Raw genomic sequence first — 13,694 nt, 5'->3', positions numbered from 1 at the left:
CCTTTTTCCCAACTCACTTCTCTGCGGGGCCTCCAAAGTCCCACATCGGCCTTAGATCCCTGCCTTAATCCACCACTGCAATTAATCTAATCACGCTGCACACCAGCAGTCTCTATTAAGATTAAAGATAATCTCACTATTTCACAAGATTAAAAAGCCAGAGCCAATCTTAACATTGCACATTACTCCACCTATTCTACATAAATTTTGGTTTATTAATATTTTCATTCGTAAAGAAGCAGAACACTGTTGATAATAGTCATCTTTGAAAAACAGAATTGATAAAATCTACAGAAAGCAGTTTTCTGGGTTTTTATTTGATCTCTCACCTACTTAGAATTGGCACCCTCATGACCCAGAAAAAGAATGGAAAGAAGTGCACATGACTTCCACATCCTCAGTATTACATCATGAAGGATGAAACAGCATATTATGTCCAGCTCAGAGCCGCTGTACTGCTTGCAACTCTTCCCTTGCAAGAAAATGCCCTCCTTAACAAAACTGTGACTCATTAAAAATTTGACAGATACGATCCCCCAGTGACCAGCACAATGAAAACAGTGATAGAGGCAGACTCATTCCATGAGGAGAGCTGCTCCTGTGAACTCTGGCATGAGCATGTGAACGGGTTTGTTACAGAAATTAAAACATGAAGGTACGTTTGTGGGAAAATATATCTTTAACATTCTATTTTTGGATTAAGATTTAAAATTTTCAAGAAGACATGTCTACAAGAAAATATCTTTGTTGTAGAAAAAATGGGTTCTAGATACTGATGGGTTTTCCAGTACTTCAAGCACTGTCAAGAATTCCTGCCTACGCCAACTGTGCTGTAACGACTATTTCTTAATAAATCAGTAATCCTGATCTCAGAAAATAATTCCTCAAATGTCATTACCTGTGTCAGAATGTAGCTTGCATAACCTGATGTTTTATCGCATCTAACCAGGATAAAACCTAAGCCAGCACAACGATTCCAAGTGTATATTTTATACAAGGGATTGGATTACTGCAAAAATCCCGACCCTAAACAAGATCTTGCGAACATAATAAATATCCGCCGCACCCAGTTTAATTGGTCAAGTTGTCCAGGCTGATCACGTGAGGCAGGCCCAGAGAACAAGGCTTTGGGTAGTGCCCAAAGGAAACTGTGTAAGGAACCCTCTTGGGTCTCCTATTCATGTGCCATAATGTTCTTCTCTGCATCCCAAAAACAATTAACCAATTCAGGACAATTGGGAGCTCACAGCACAGCAAACACTCCAAGGGGCTTGCAAAACACACCCGAGATCCATTGGCAAGGTAATCCTGGAGAGCAATGTGGAATTTGTTTCCAATAGCGTTTCTTACACGCAAACACCTAAATAATTTAAAAAAAAAAAAAAAAAAGAAAAAGGCAAGATAGGAACTAATTAAGCTTCCAGGGGATTTTTGGAAATTATTTTGCATTGCCTTAATAATGAAAAATACATTCAAGCCACTGCTAAAAACCTGAACCTTTCCAAGTAATTCTGGAATATTTGCTTTTGTCCTATTTTAAATTCAAGACGTGTCATAATAAACTTTTATAATACTGATTTTTAAACTTATTCTGTAGTTAATTATAACAACTCAGATGAGATCTTTACTAAATACTCTACTCCAGGCCAATTTAGCAATTCTGGCAATAGCTTTAGTGTAAATGTATAAAAAAAAAAGCAGGAAAATAAACCTAAATGGTGCTTATTTCATTCAGAAAACTGCTTTAATGTGAAACCCTTTTGTTCTAAATAAAGCTCAGCATTTCATCTTGTTTATCATCTCAAGCCATCTTCAGCAACAGCTGGAAATTCTGAAAGTGAAAGCATATTTGCAGAATTTTTGTTTCCACGTTCTTTAATGATGTTCTAAGCAAAACTCAAAAAGTCTATACCTTTATATGGGCATCTTGCAATATGCACTCATCTATCAAACTCTATTTATGTAGACCATTACTACGGGATATTAAAAAAAAATAAATAAAACACCAGCCTGCTTCTCTTAATATTTCTAATAATTTTAAAATTCAGATACACCAGCATGCCTTGATGTACAAATCAGGCATCTCAGATATGCAGTTTAAGTGCAAATGATGGCATCTGGGAGTGACAATAGGGAAGAAATCCAGTAAAATGCAGTAAAATCCTGGCAGAACTTTAGGGACTCCATGAAGTAAATCCATCCACTCTCCTGGTTAACTTTAGCAGGGTCGGAGGAACGGCTGCATCGTTAGGGCAGTGCAAGAACCTTGTTTTAGACATGCTACAAGCTAGAAAGCAAATAGATAACATATATTTCCCTTACTCTGAAGGGAATGAGACCCTCAGAATGAGACCCTCAGCCAGTAGCCTCTTCAAAACTTCTCATGATTCCATTAAATATGGTCCCGAATGAGGTTAGAGAATACAGATAAACTCTGTGCAAATAACTTTTTACCCTCATGTACTTCTGTAGTACACTAACTATAGATTTCTCTGGGTGTGACTGAAAGTAAAATTTGGTTTCCTTTTTTTTTTTTTTAACATTCACAGGTAGGATTAAAAATCAATTTAGCAATATACCACATAATAATATGCTTCTATTGAGCTTAAAAACTGAGATTCAGCACAAAATATTGTAGTTTAAATACTACTGTAGGGAACAGTAACTCCAAGGAAAACATATTCAAGATGAAAGGATAAAGTCTCAGTTTTATTTACTTTGTTTACTGTAGACATAAAAAGTCAGTGCCTAAACCTATCATGAGGAAATATGTACATTATGAAAGGCAGTAAATAGACGTGGCTGCATTTTTCCACAAGCCCCCATATTAGATAGCACCACAAAGCACCAGGTTTAGGTAGTAAAACCTGTTTTTCTGACCACCCCTACTAGAAGATCTTGGTGTGAGTGTTAAAGCCTGTAATTAACATTTTTCTTTTCATAGTTCCTTTTTTTTGGTGTAACAAAGTGACTCTTTTGGTAGCCTGACATATCTCTCAAGGCACCATGCCTGAGTACTTACTTCACAGCAATACTAAAATAATGCCCTAGCACAGACAGTGCAAATCTACATCAGTCTATTTGTATATAGATAGCAACCTAAGTTCAAAGCCTCTCAGACTTCAGAATTGCTGCTTCACAGCCACAAATAGTTACAGCAGTTACACAACATCTGTGTTCAATAAATCTAAACAAGCACACAAGTACTATGGACTTATAATGCAATATTATAACATAAAATTCCACTTTATGCAATGCAGTGTAATCACATATTGTGTAAAAAGTTTAAGACAAGATCATAATTCTGGGCAGGACTACTTTGTGCAAATATGAAATCCTCTGAAAAGAAAGGCTTTAACCCAGCGGAAAAACACAGGATACAATAAGAAAACCTCCATTGCTCTAACTTATCCTATATGAATGTTCCATGACAGCTAAAAGTGTTTGGATGAAAAGAAACATATTTAGAATTTTATACATATGTATGGGTAAGTTAGAGGAATCGCAGATGGAGGTCTATAAAAAAGTACAGGATTCGGACAAAAGGGAATCTCAAATGTGCCTCAATGAGATCTGTGATAAAGAGGAAAGACTGGAGTCCCCATGGAGCACATGAAATTCCAACAGTCCATAAAGCAGCACAAAGTACACTGTTTTCCTCCCATGACAGCTGCTCTAAGACCAAAACTAGAACTAGTGCCTAATTTGAAGGTCTGGAATAAACTAACACCAACTTCAGTGTCCGTATCAAAACGGTAATATTTCATTTAAAGAAATGGATCACAAACACCAGTACTCCAGATAAATATACTCCCCCTGTTACACTGGCATTTCTTATAAAATTTAAAGAAAAATAGGTAGGACTTTTGCTATAATATATATTCATGGTTATCTAATTTCAGGCCTTTAGTCTCACTGAGCAAACAGCAATTCCTTTCGAGTCAGACCCTGTATTTTCAGCATACTAAACACACACATGGGTAGTAATTCAGTAGCAATTGTGTGGAAGCAAACAGTGTATAGGACAAAATTTCTATCACTGAACGTAGATTGCAAACCTGACCCTACTGAAACAGCAGATCCACCACTGACCTCACAGAAGCTGGGATCTTTTTTCTATACTCTGTGCACCTTCCAATAAATCAACACTTCTTTAATAGCGTGGAGTGTTCTGTATATTTTTCTACTGGGATATTACCCAATATTTATTATACTGTGTTATCAGAAGTTATATATAGCCTTTCAGTCTTGCTGGGATAAGTAGGAAGCCTTTCTATAATAGGTTAATACCCTCCCTACACACACACATGCCCTACAAGCACGTCCATAACCACACACATACGTTCACCTCAGCAGGCATGGAGCCCACTTGGGCCTGAACATACATCGACAAAGCTACGTAAGCTTTGTGTTTTTTAAATTGCTAATTATCAACCAGCAGAGTAGACTTTGGGATTCATAGACTTGAATTCCTAGACTTTGTCCTCAAAGTGCAGACTGCATGGCATGGAGGTGATCTGCTTAGTCATGAGGAAAGGGGGTGGCTGATGCAAGTCCACAAAGCATCAACTGCTAGTCCATTCCAGAAATGCACTGCCTGGCTCCTGAGGTAGTGCCTTATCCTCCCCTTTCCAAGCAGGATATTTTCTCTACTTGCAGTGAAAGCCAGTGAAACTGCTAAGTAAGAACAGCTCTATTTAAAGAATAGGATACTGCCTAGAGGTTGAGGAGTTTTTTGCTGTAAATGTGGGGATTTATTACACATATACATAACTTAGTTGTCGCAATTTTGTAAGAATCATTTACTGTTGTAAGCATAAATCACTGGAATTTTAAATTTAATTCTTTGCATCAATTGCAAAGAATTGTGTGTCCATTGTAAATGTGTAACTATTTGTATTCTCATGTCATAGATCATATAGTATTAAGGATAAGGGCAATTATTACATTTGAGTGAGTAACAAGATGGCCCCAATCTTGACTAGGCTGCTGGGTACTACTGCAACACAGGTAATTAAAAATATAGTTCGCATATAATGAATTTTAATTGGAGAATGATGTCATTGTTTAGTTCAATTCTATAGACTGGTTTATGAGAGGGCAAACAGGCCAAATAATGTAATGGAAGGTGTGGGTGGAGTGGGAGAAAAATGTGAACCTTATCAAATTGACTTTAGTTCTGCGAAAGTTTTCAGATATGAAGACTGAAAACCAGGCCTTGCTTTTTTTTTTCCCCACTCTAAATTTAAAGAACAAGAGTCTACAATAGATTTACTTCTACTTTTGCCTTGTGAGAAGAGCTGACAACTTTCAAGTGACAGGCAGAAGAGAATTCCTCGTTGCGGTAGAAGACCTGATGCTGAAGTAGAAACTCAGTCTTCCCTAGGGTTGCCATATGTATTTTCTCCTTATATATCTCCTTATACCTGCAAGATGTGGAGTATCCCAAGCCCCACTCACCACAGGTTCTAATACTGGGGTGACAATTTGCTCATCACCAGCATTTTCTACATTGTCACTGGAACCTGAAAGCAGGTACAACTGAGAAAAGATGGACTAGTCTACATTTAAAAAAAGCACAACTGAAAAAAAGCCCCAGACTTTCCTTTGTATAAAATAAAAAGGGGAGGGGGGAACAGACAAAAGAAACGTAAAAGCTTTACCATTTTATGTAGGAATCAATTTACATTTCATATTCCTGAGAATCAAAATATCTGAAGACAAATCTTATGGCTCTTTCATTTTTCATTCTGCCTTGGAAAAATCTCCATAGGGAAAAAGATGGGGGGAAGGAGGAGATTTTTTCCCCAAGTACTCCGTACTAGTTAAGTTAAATCCTTGAGAACAGACCTCTTGATGGGAAACCCCAACTTCTGCTTGTGTCATGAGTGTGTAGGACTTGAGTACAACCATGTTCTCTTGCTTTGGACTGGTTCTAACTTTTTCTTTTGTTAGCTCACAAAAAGTTATCTGACACATAAAGAACATTTGGCATAAAGTACCTGAAAAATAGATCCCTGCTGCTAAAAAAAATACATCATTATGGAAACGATTGGAACGATTAGGACTCATCATCTAATATCCTACATTTAATAAGCCTATCAGTGATTAAAGAAATAAACCAGTAGCAATAACTAATGGGAAGTATTGTATCCACGACTCCAAAAGAACCCAGCAGGGAGACTTTATAATTGTATTATAATTTCTCTTGAGAAATAAACTGCACTGGAAACTGTTTTACTGCATGACTTTGGTGGCCATGGGAGTAATCCTTGTGACAAAAGATTGTAAAAGAAATGCAGATTCTGAATATCAAATACAGGCAACTAGAGATCCACAATTAGGCTACAAAAATGCCCAGTAAATATATCCAGCTCCATTCTGAACAGATTATATGTAAAAAAAAAGGGCCTCAGAAATCAAGGTGAAACAACCAAGTGCCCTTTTCGTTATTTAGTCCAGCTTTGTACAAGATAGAGTTTTTATTCTACTTTTAAACTTTCCCTTGTTTTTACAATACATCTTTTCTCAAAATTCATTAGCCATTGCTATAAGCAGAAAATTTTGCTGACAGTAATTGAAGCTCCACCTAAATTTATTTTATTGACTTAGAAATGGACTTATGGTTATGAAAAGAAGTTCACGATAGAGTCAGATTTAGAAGCAGAGTTGATAGTGGGTGTTTTTATAGGTACCATAAGGAAGGTTAAAAGGCATAGCTTCAGTATTTTTCAATTAAATTCTAATGTTTTGCCACCTTGTTTTGGTGAGAATTTTCTGAGAATTCATTATATGAAATATAAATGAGGAAAACAAGAATTATTTATATATTCTATGTTGTAATGGAAGTTTCATGGAATGCTGATGTTTAATATATTGTATTATCCAGGAATTTGACATTGAAGCATTTCTGAGAAACACACACTATCTTAAGGCTAATTACAAGTGTATAGTCTCTGAACCACTACCAGCTAGTGGGGTATTTTAAAAAACTGATGTCTAAGAACATAAAAATTCAAAACTTGCCTGTGTAAAATACCATTAAATTATATTTCTGATTAGTTATCAAAGTCCATGCCAACTGTTTTTTCAACTCTCTCTCCCCCTGACAAGTCCATGCTTATATTGTGCCATGTCTTAACGCACTGCTAACAGCAATTCCTTACAATCTCGTAATTAAATCTCTAAGCAATTTCTGCAGCAATTTTTTTTGTGACAGCCAAAGAGAATAATGATGTCAAACACATGACTTCATGCAACAAATTCTGATATTAATGAGAGCACAACATTTGCAACTTCTTTTCAAAGGAGAGGGCTGAGTATCGTATGTCATAGTCACTTGGTGTACACTGGGAATTTTTAGTTAACTAGTAACAACTCATAGTAATCTTTTGAAAGGTAAATTACTTATTAAATTATAGACTAATTGGTACCAGAAAAAGAAAATTTTAATAGACATTTTTAAATGGAATCCTGTGCCACATTAAAAGCTCATTCAGAGATGGGGCAGTGAGTCACAAATACAAGGCTATGTCAAAACCTAGTTATTTCCAGAAGAATTATAGTTGATCCATCTGATTTAAAGGAACTTAGATTCCACAGTACATGAAGAAATTGATAATTTCCTGAGCTTTCAATCAGAATAAATACCAGCCTTACATCACTAATATTAATAAATGCATCCCTGTTAAGTCAGCATTGTATTCTCGTGTGTACACAGTGCCTCAAAGTTACAACACCACAGGAACTTGCACTCTCTAGCTGCAGAATACCCTGGAGAGAAATGACACCAGGAAGATTACAAAATGCTCCTGCGAACCTGAGGCATGCCATCAAGACACAATACATTTCAACATAGCATCTTAGTTGTTGCAGGCTCAGAAAGGCTCCCCGACTTTCTGCGATTGAGAAATTTAAAATAAATAAATAAGTAAAAGGCTGTTCATTCATTAAGAGCAGGAGCCAGGTGAGCCCAGCACTGCCCTGTGGGTGCCTGTCCCCGAGGCCGCGGAGCCGCATCGGCTCCCCCTGCCCGGGGGAATCCCCCCCGCAGCCCCCGAGCATCCTCCCCGGGAGCGCCCGCGCCGGCCCCGGTACAGCACCATGGACACAGCGCCCACGCTCCCGCGGGCAGGAGGCTCCGGCAGAGGCACCTGGAGGCAGCCGGGGGTGCTCCGGGCCCCGCATCGCGCTCCCCTCCCGCACCGCCCCGCGGGCTCCGCAGCGGCCCCGCCAGCCCCGCTCCCCCCGGGCCGGGCCGAGCGCCCCGTTCTCCTCCAGCTCCAGGAACAGCCTCGAACCCCGCCCCGCTCCCGCGGAGCCGCCGTCCAGCCCCGGCACTCCGAGCATCCCCGGCGGGCCGGGGCTCCGCGCTCTGCCCGCCCCGAGCCCGGCAGCCCCCCGGCCCCTCGGCCCCTCACACCGCCCCCGCCCGCGGCTCCCTTAGCCCGGCGCTCTCCTCGCGCCCCCGCCGGCCCCTCACCTCGGGGGACGGTCCCCGCAGCCCGCACTGACCTGGCGCTGTCAAGTCTCAGCGGGAGAAACTGTTCCCTTCTAGTGGGATAAACTCCCGGCTCGGCCCGTCCTCCCGGGCAGGGACCGCCTCCCCCGGCCGGCGCCGCCTCCCGCCGGCCCCCGGCGGGCGCTGGGGGGAGCGGAGCGGGCCGAGGGGGCGGCGGGCGGAGGGGACGCCCGGGGGCCGGGGAGATGGGAACGGGGGCGGCCGCGGCCACAGGGACGGGGACAAGCGGGGCAGCGGGTCCGTGAGGAGGAGAACGAGGGGGAGGAGGCGCCGCGGCTCCGTCCTCTCCCCTTCAGACCGTCCCTCCAGCCCAGCCAGTTCCCTCCGGGTCCGCGCCCGCCGAGCGGAATCACCTGCCTGTACCTGAGGGCAGAGCGCGGGCCCCGGAGTGGATCTGGAATTTGATCTCTGCTCCCTGTAATCTCCCGTAACTGAAAATTCAGTTTTTCCGCCTACTGACTGCTTTCTCTTTTGCCTTCCCATTCTCTAGCCTCCTCCTCTCTGCGCTGTGTAGTTGGCTTGGTGACCTCACGTCAGGTTGTGTCCTGCTGTGACAGGAGTAAAGGCTTTTCTGAAAAGGTTTTTAGCAGTAACAGAGGTAAATCAAATTCTTTTCCCCTCACTTTTTTTTTTTTTTTGAAAGCTAGAGATTATCTCTCCCCCCTTCTCCCCCCTCCAGGAATGCAGAGACAAGCGGTATAGGCTGTGTTCCGTACCTCTCCAGAAGCGGCAAGTCCCAACAAGCATGTCACCTCCTCTACCTCACTCTCCGATTCTTTTAAAGAGAAGTTAGATGAGGAAAAAAAAGCGTAAAATCAACAGGTTTTAGAGAGTCATCCCGTAACTCAAGATGCCCCAGGATACAACAGTTTGTCTTTAAAACCTCTTGATCCCTTGGACATCACTGGAAGATTGAAGGATTCTAAATTTGCCTCATTATGGTTCTTAGTCATCAAGCATTTTGAAAGAGAGCCTGCATTTGCTTTATTATTTGTATACTGAAGGCAATTTATAGATTACAGTTGAACACGTCAAAATACCTGGACTACCGACAGATACTAACTTTGCCTACAGCCTTTTGTTTATGAGAACAACCTTTCTGTCTGTAGAGGCTTGAAGCCTTGTGTTAATTTTTGAGAATTATCTGTCTATTTGTATAGGCTTGAGGTGTTACCTCTGCCTTAACAGATCAAGGAATTTTTTTTCAATTCATGCTTTTCCTCCCATCTGATTTTTTAGCCCTAGAAATGTGGAAATATTTTTTTGTAAGTGACTATTGTTTTTTTGTTTGTTTGTTTTTTAAATTGTTATTTTTATTAATACCCTCATGCAGAATTAGAAGCCAGGTACTGAAAACGAGTAAAACAAAACCTCAGAATTAACTCAAAATGTCATGGATGAACAAACAGGCAAATGTGGGTAAAATAATCTGAACATTAACAGAGGTTTTAAATACGTAAATTATTAATATTTCTAACCACACTACAGCAATATCTGTAAAGTTTCAATAGGAAGTTAAAAGGAGAAGGATCTTAGCTGGACGCTCCACAGAGTTCTGATTTACTCTGATGAGAACACAGTAATACTGATCTCTGTGTGAACTGCGGGAGAATGTACCAATTGAGTTTAAATGTCTGGATAATCCCTCCCAAAAATCAAGGTTTTAACATGCAAATTTTTTAAAACTCCATGAAACTGGAACCATTCCAAAAATTGTCAGGTATTGATGAACATCCAACTGTGACTGTGCACTCAGACTTTGAGTAGAGACTTTTAATCAGTGCAGAAGTGAAGCAGAAATACAAAGTTTCGATTTTAATTAAATTGCACGGATGAGACAGGCATATCTAACTCAGCCCAGGGAAATCAGCCAAACACAGCTTTCAGGAAAGTATTACAAATACCGTATCATTGTAATTCTGTTCTTAGCATTATATTCTTCTTAGCAAGTCCATCCTTTGAACAGAACTCATAAAATATAAAGCAGAAACAGGAATGCTGACTTAGGTACAAGTTACTTAGATTTTGTAAATATATGTTTTAACGGAGTGAGACAGGAAAGGAAAAAAGTTACTTAGTCTGATTTCCTGCTTAACGTAGATTTTTAGGTAGGATTTGGTACCTCATTAAATGTTTCTTTTAGACAGACAGCTAATCTTATTTTGAAGAATCAAGAGATGAAGAACCCATAAATTTTCTTTGGTAGTTAAAAGTATGCCTTATTTATAATTTGAATTAATCAGTTTTTCCTTAACAAAGAGTGGTTTTTTTCCACACATGAAACACAAAAAACCAATAATTTTTGTATTGGGAAAGAAATAGAATAGGCTACAAATTATCTATTCTATAATTAATTTTGGTGTCTTTATACTGTAATGAAATGGTCATAATAAAGAAATTATCAGTTTCTCATAAACTTTTGTTTGCATTATTTGACTACACAGTTCTTGATGATGCAGACTTTCTCCCTGACTTATCTGAGAGAATTCCTAAGTTTGGCTGGGACCTCTAAGTGCTATGAAACCAGCTTGAAATATCAGACTCAGGCCTTCCCGAACCATGGGCAATTCTTCCTGACATTCAAAAAGAAGCAGAAAAGAGCCTCTCAGCATCAGTCCTGGTTTTAAAATTAGATCATAATTTGTCTTCACAGAAGATCAATTATACTTTGTTTTTCTTATTGGATATAAAAGCATTAGTTAGTTCTTTTCATGTGAAAGAACTGTATTTTATATTAATTTTAATAATTCAGTTTTTAATAGTAAGTCTCTTTGAAGCATTTATTGCATGTAAAAAAATATTATTTCTGCATACACTTATTACTGACTGACTGTACATTATTAATTTCAATTATTCAGAAAATTTGAAGCAGATTAAATTGAATCATATGGCAAAAATAATCTCACTGCAATGAGAAAGGGTGAAATCTTGTGGAATCTCAAGATGGACAAAGGTATTAGTAATGACCAAATAACCTCCCTTAAACAGTTTAATTTCTCTTTCCCATCTTAATGAATGAATTTCTGTGCAATGGTTTCTAAGGAATGCCAGGGAGGGTTTATGGTTAGAGCAATGAATGTACCAGAGACCCTCTGTGATGCTGTGATTTGTATGATTGGCATGAAAAGGGTAGAAATCTTATAAGGATATAGAGGTGAAAGATTTATACCTCTTCCCCTCTCTGCAAATGTACAAGTTCCAACTTCTACTTAGTTTTGATATTTCCATTGTGTCTGTGCTTTCAGGCTCTGAGTGCATTGCACAAGTTTAAAATCCCAAATCACACAGTGCATCCTGTCCCAGAATTTTGGATAGAAGAAGTAGCCAAACTTTTATCATCTAAAGGACAGTCTCATACACTAACAGGGTGACCATAAATCTGCCGGTCAGAAGAACAAGTTCTGCTTGTGGAAATTGCCTTGGTTTAAAGTAATGGAGTTTAGGAAAGCTAAAAAACTACTGTATTGCTGCCTTTTCTAAAGTTACCCTGTGTACTTTCTCTTTTGTAATGTCATATTTTAATTCATATATCTGGTGTTCTTTTATTGATAAAAAGCATATCTTATTTGTCTTAGCATATCTTACCTCTCTCTGTCTTATTGACAGTTTTTGGTCTGGGAAGGCGTGTTTTTAAAAAGTAAGTCATAATATTCCACCACACTCCTATCTATCCTCTGCTTTCACATTCTGGATATAACATACTTCTACTTGAAGGAAATCAGAAGTTTCAACTGCTAAGAGTAGCATTTTCTACAGATCTATGGCAAAACCTAGAGAATAAACTGCACTTCTTTAACTGATGGTAGACGACTCCCCCTTGGTGTGATTCCAAGCTTTTTGGAGATCTCACTCCAGTATTTTATGCCGCGTTTCACACGCTGTGCCTCGGCTCCAGCAGCAGTGAGAGGACAAGGCATAATGCAGATTTTTCATAGATAACTGTAGAGCGGGTCAAAACAAGAACCCGCTACAAACGAGCCTCCTTTGCCTGAACTTTGGGGCTTAGATAAAAAGAGAACAAAATCCAAATCATGCCTGTTTAAAATTCAGTAAAGCCAAGATCACACCAGGCTGCCTACCTCTAATTATAATGTTTTTTTCATGATCCTTATTCTCTCCCCAACTCTTGACTTTTCTGATTTCATCCTCTCTTGAAGAGAATAACTTCCGCTCTAGGATGGTCTGGTTCTTCTCTAATTGCATACTATATTCGTATTCTGGTCCCATTCTTATCAAATGGGACCAAATTGCATATCACACACAGTTAGCAGGCAAAATAATATATAGGAATAAAGAGCTCAAGCATATACTGCTATCTGTCAGATTTGTTAATCCATCAGAAATTTATTTTGGAAGGAATCCTTTAAAGAAACTTAAAGTTTAAGGTCATTTTGAGTCTCATTTAAAAACAGTTTATCCTAAATTCTTGGGAGATTGTGTTAAAACGGATTTATGAATATAACTTGCTCAACCCCAGAAATTCAGATTTCTGCAATTACACATGCTTAGACATCTGAAATTAGTAGCTGATGCAACCAAGACTTGGCGTTGTGCTAATCTAAGATGGGAAGGAGGTGGCTGGTCTTGTGGTTAAAGCATGGGACTGGCTGCTGAGAGGTCTCGCTTCTATTCCTGGTTGTCACTGACTTCCTGTGGGTCACTAAGTCACTTAGCTCTGTCTCATTTTACTCATATAAGAAATAGGAATAATACTTACATTGCTAAAGCACTGTGAGACTTAAGTCATCGATGTCTATACAATTATTTTATGCTCATAAAAGGATTTTGTGTATAATTGTATCAGCAGATCGCAACCCAAATCCCTAATTTATTTCCTTTCGTGTAATTTGCTTATTTTCTCACACAAGAATTCACCGATTTCAGTAAAGACTAAAAACTCAGAAGTGCAAATTTTAACTTCCAGCATTTAGAGAACTTTGCTTCCAGGTTCTAATTAAACATTGTTCATGAAGAGAATTGAGTTTTCTTTGTAAGAGTGTGAGAAAGGTAGTTTTGTGCTATTTACTCCCTCATAATTGTTAAAAAATAATTAATACTCCCCCTCCCATTGTTTCTTTTGGAGGACTGTGTGAAGATCTCTTGGTACTTCCATTTCCTATAACCTTTGTCCCGCTTTATAGTTTTTATACATTGTTGTGATGGAATCAATTTG

General features: G+C 39.2%; 1 protein-coding gene and 1 long non-coding RNA gene across 4 annotated transcripts in view; one reads left to right on the top strand and one right to left on the bottom strand.

Moving 5' to 3' along the window:
* The window catches only part of PPARG (peroxisome proliferator activated receptor gamma), a 56,945-nt gene extending 48,313 nt beyond the window's left edge, over positions 1-8,632 (bottom strand). Inside the window, exon 1 of one of the 3 annotated variants that reach the window (XM_064667992.1) lies at positions 8,515-8,632. The gene's annotated coding sequence lies outside the window, so the exon portion shown is untranslated. Of the gene's footprint in view, positions 1-1,284; positions 1,361-8,482 lie in introns of those variants that run through there. The other 2 variants (XM_064667991.1, XM_064667993.1) reach the window with 2 other exon arrangements.
* On the top strand, positions 7,905-10,937 carry LOC135420473 (uncharacterized). Its single transcript, XR_010433532.1, has 2 exons — positions 7,905-9,119; positions 9,201-10,937. It is a non-coding gene; the product is annotated as an uncharacterized LOC135420473 (long non-coding RNA).
* The last annotated feature ends 2,757 nt before the right edge of the window (positions 10,938-13,694 follow it).

Source organism: Pseudopipra pipra, chromosome 11, assembly GCF_036250125.1.
Source record: "Pseudopipra pipra isolate bDixPip1 chromosome 11, bDixPip1.hap1, whole genome shotgun sequence".
In the NCBI taxonomy this organism is placed as follows: domain Eukaryota; kingdom Metazoa; phylum Chordata; class Aves; order Passeriformes; family Pipridae; genus Pseudopipra; species Pseudopipra pipra.
The sequence above is the reverse complement of the archived record's forward strand: the minus strand, read 5'-3'. Positions and strand labels throughout refer to the sequence as shown.